The following is a 4,180-nucleotide window of genomic DNA, read 5'->3' on the forward strand; positions in this document are numbered from 1 at the left end:
AGGTAAGCTGGGTTTGGGGCCTGGGGGGCCGGCTGGCTCTCAGGTCCACAGCCACAACCTCACGCTGCTGCCTCCTTACCTGGGCTTTCCAGGCGGCCATCCTCCGCAGCATTCCTCCTCGACCTCCTTTCCGGTCACTCCCGCGCGCTGCCAGAAAGCCCTTGGCTTCCAGCTCCTTCGTGCCCTAAACACAAAGATAGGAACATAATGTGGAGTTAACATGCATTTCATTTCTGAACTAGGAAAGGGGACCGTTTTCCACATGGCTCTCAGACACATTCCACACAGACCCCTAGGCTGCTCAGGAACCATCCCTGACCTGTCGTTTTTCAGGATTAGGAGACCGAATCCCCATTCTGTCACCACTGTGGCGTCAGTACCGTGTCAAAACAACTGACCCAGTAAATACACCCAGTGGGGGTAGGGATCAAGCAGGCCCTCGAGGGCTGCAGAGACACTCAACTCTCACTTGCCTGGTGGTCCACCTTTTGAACCTTGTGTGATATTGAGGAGGCATGAGCCACGTACCACTGCATGGTCTATTCCTTTCTTTTCCAGAAAACTGGAGCTCACAGTATAACCTGCATATGCCCCTAGTCATGATTTTTTTTTAGTTCTGTGTTTGCTGTTATTATAACACTCTGTACATACACATATTTTAATCATATACATCCCCCTTATTGCCTCCCTTTGTATTCACTCCCATTCAGTCTTCACCTCTTGCTTAATAATAGTATTCCTAATACTTTCATGTCTCTTTTTATTTTCTATTTTTATTTTTTATTTTTTTTTTTATTTAGTACAGGGTCTACAGGGTCTCACTACATAGATCGGGCTCACAATGATTCTCCTGTTTTCAGCCTCCCAAGCACTGGGATTACAGGCATGTACCACCACGCCCAGTCTCAGTCTCCATCTCAGTGTGCCCTGGGGGCAGGGCCTGCATGGCACACCTGGGATCTAATCCTGGTCCCTGCCTCTGCCTAAGCAGGCACTTTAATCTGCTGAGCTATCTGGCCAGCCCCCTCATGTCTTTTTAAAAGATTCATCAGATTAGGGAAAACATATCATACTTACATTTTTCAGTCTGGCTTATTTTGCTTAGCATTATAATCTCTAGCTCCACATCCATCTTCCTGCAAATGACATAATTTTGTCCTTAGTTGGGACTGAATACTATTCACATTTTTTCATTCATCCACTGATGGTGATTTAGACTCGTTCCATATCTTAGTAATTTATGAACTGTGAGGCAGTAAACACAGAACACAGCTATCCCTATAGGGTATCGGCTTTAAATCCTTGTGGTATATACCAAGAAGGGCTAGAGCTAGATCATACGGGAGTTTTACTTTTAGTTTATTTAGGAGCCTACACACCAGTTTCTCTAGTGGCTGTACTAACGTTTTCCCTAAGAATAGAGAAGAGTTTGTTTTCCTGCCTCCTCACAAGCAGTTATCCTTTTCTTGGCTTGGTTCGGCTGGTTTGACTTTTGTACCCTTGATGTTGGTCATCCTGACTGAGGTGAGATGGAATTTCAATATAGTTTTGAGGTGTATTTTCCTCATAGCTAAAGATGTTGAGCATCTTTTCATGCATTTATTAGAAATGTGTACTTCTTTTAAGAAGAATTCTTGGCAATCCCAGCACCCAGAAGCAGCTGCCGGCCTCCTTCTCTGGTCTGCATCTGCAGTTCGCCTGCCTCCACTCCAGCCTCCACCATGTCTATAAGGGTGACTCAGAAGTCCTACAAGGTATCTACCTCCAGCCCCCAGGCCTGCAGCAGCTTCTTCTACACCAACAGGTTTGCTTCCTGCATCAGCTTCTCCAGCTTCTCCTGAATAGGCGGCAGCGGCAGCATCCGGGGTGGCTGGGTGGCTACGGTGGGGCTGGTGATGTGGGGAACATCACAGCCATCCAGGTGAACCAGAGCCTGCTGAACCCCCTGAACCTGGAGGTGGACCCCAACATCCAAACTGTGCATATTCAGGAGAAGGAGCAGATCAAGAACCTCAACAACAAGTTCACCTCCTTCATCAACAAGGTTTGGTTTCTGGAGCAGCAGAACAAGATGCTGAGACCAAGTGGAGCCTCCTGCAGTGGCAGAAGATGTCCTGGAGTAACATGGACAACATGCTCGAAGACTACATTAGCAACCTCCAAGGGCAGCTGGACACACTGGGTCAGGAGAAGCTGAAGCTGGAGGCGGAGCTTGGCAACATGGAGCGGCTGGTGGAGGACTTCAAAATGAGATCAACAAGCATACAGAGATGGAGAATGAATTTGTCTTCCTCAAGAAGGATGTGGATGAAGCTTACATGAACAAGGTGGAGCTCGAGTCACACCTGGAAGGGCTGACTGAGGAGATCAACTTCCTCAGGCAGCTGTGTGAAGAGGAGATCCGTGAGCTGCAGTCTCAGATCTCGGACACGTCCGTGGTGCTGTCCAAGGACAACAGCCGCTCTCTGGACCTGGACTGCATCATCGCCAAGGTCAAGGCCCAGTACAAGGAGATTGCTAACCGCAGCCGGGCCGAGGCCAAGAGCATGTACCAGATCAAGTATGAAGATTGCAGACTCTGGCTGGGAAGCACAGGGATGACCTCTGCCATAGGTGGTCCAAGATCTCTGAGAGGAACTGCAGCATCAGCCGCCTGCAGGCAGAGATTAAGGCCCTCAAAGGCCAGAAAGCACCCTTGGAGGCTACCATCCCTGATGCCAAGCAGCCTGGGGAGATGGCCATTAAGGATGTCAATGCCAAGCTGGCCCAGCTGGAGGCTGCCCTGCAGAAGGCCAAGCAGGACATGGCCCAGCAGCTGCACGAGTACCAGGAGTTCATAAACATCAAGCTGGCCCTGGACATCGAGATCGCCACCTACTGCAAGCTGCTGGAGGACAAGAAGAACAGGCTGGAAGCTGGGATGCAGAACTTGAGCATCCACATGAAGACCTCCAGTGGCTATTCAGGAATGGTGAGCTCACCCTCTGGGATTCTCGCAAGCCCTGGCTTGGGGAGCCTCCAAATCCCTAGCTTCACCTGCACCAAGTCTGCTGTGGTTGTGAAGAAGATCGAGACCCGCAGTGGGAAGCTGGTGTCTGAGACCTCGGATGTCTTGCCCAGGTGAATGGGCCACAGTAGCCTCTCCCAGCCTGCACCTCTCCTGCGGCTGCCCCGGAGCTGGTGGGGAGACAGCTGTAGGAGGGAGCACTGGGAGCAAGAGACCCACCTGAGGCTCGGCTTAGCCCTCAGCCCACCCTTGGGGGGATATTATTACCTGGGATACCCCTTCTTGCCCATGCCCTAAACCAAAAACCAATAGTCTTTTCCAAAATTAAGCATGGTTTTGCTACCTGAAAAAAAAAAATAATAAGAAGTCTCTGTTCAGTTCATTTGCCCTTTTATTAACTGGGCTTTCTGTCCTAATTTTTTTAACTTCTTTACATATTCTAGATATTAATCTTCTATCAGAAGAGAAGCTCACACACTCTCATTCTTTAGGCTGCCTTCACTCTGCTGAGTGTTTTCCTTGCTGCTCAGAAGCTTTTTGACTTGATGTAATCCTGCTCATTTGATTTCCCTGTTCCTATGACTTCCAGTGGTTCCCTTATGTTTTCTTCTAGCAGTTTCAGTGTTTGAGATCCTATACTTAGGGTTTTGATCCATTGTGGGTTGATTTGGGTCTGATGCCCAGAGGCCAAGGGACAGGCATCTCCCTTCATTTGCCTGCATTTGGGTGCCCAGATCTCCCAGTACCATTTGTTAAAAAGATGCTTTCTGCCAATGTATATTTTTGGCCTCTTTGTTGAGAATCCAATGGCTACAGCTGAATGAGTTTGTTTGTATGTCCTCTTTTCTATTACATTTGTCTTCTGTGTCTATTTTTGTGCCAGGCCTATCCTGTTTTTATTACTATGGTTTTGTAGTATATTTTGAAATTTGGTTTTGCTGATTGCCCCAACAGTGTTCATTTTCTTGGGTTTTCTTTGGCTATTCTGGATTTTTGTGTTTCCATATGGATTATGGAATTATTTTTCTAGTTCTGTGAGAAGTGTCATCCAAATTTTGACAAAGATTTCATTAGATCACAAATTGCCTTTGGTGATATTCCCTTTTAAACAACATTAATTCAGCCAATCTATGAACATGGGAGGTATTTCATTTTCTAGTGTCTTTTTCAATT

At 47.5% G+C, this 4,180-nt stretch overlaps 1 pseudogene; it reads left to right on the forward strand.

The window, feature by feature from the left end:
* Positions 1–1,703: 1,703 nt before the first annotated feature.
* On the forward strand, positions 1,704–3,124 carry LOC101561031 (annotated as a pseudogene).
* The last annotated feature ends 1,056 nt before the right edge of the window (positions 3,125–4,180 follow it).

This window comes from Octodon degus, unplaced genomic scaffold, assembly GCF_000260255.1.
Source record: "Octodon degus isolate 3935 unplaced genomic scaffold, OctDeg1.0 scaffold00084, whole genome shotgun sequence".
Taxonomy (NCBI): Eukaryota; Metazoa; Chordata; class Mammalia; order Rodentia; family Octodontidae; genus Octodon; species Octodon degus.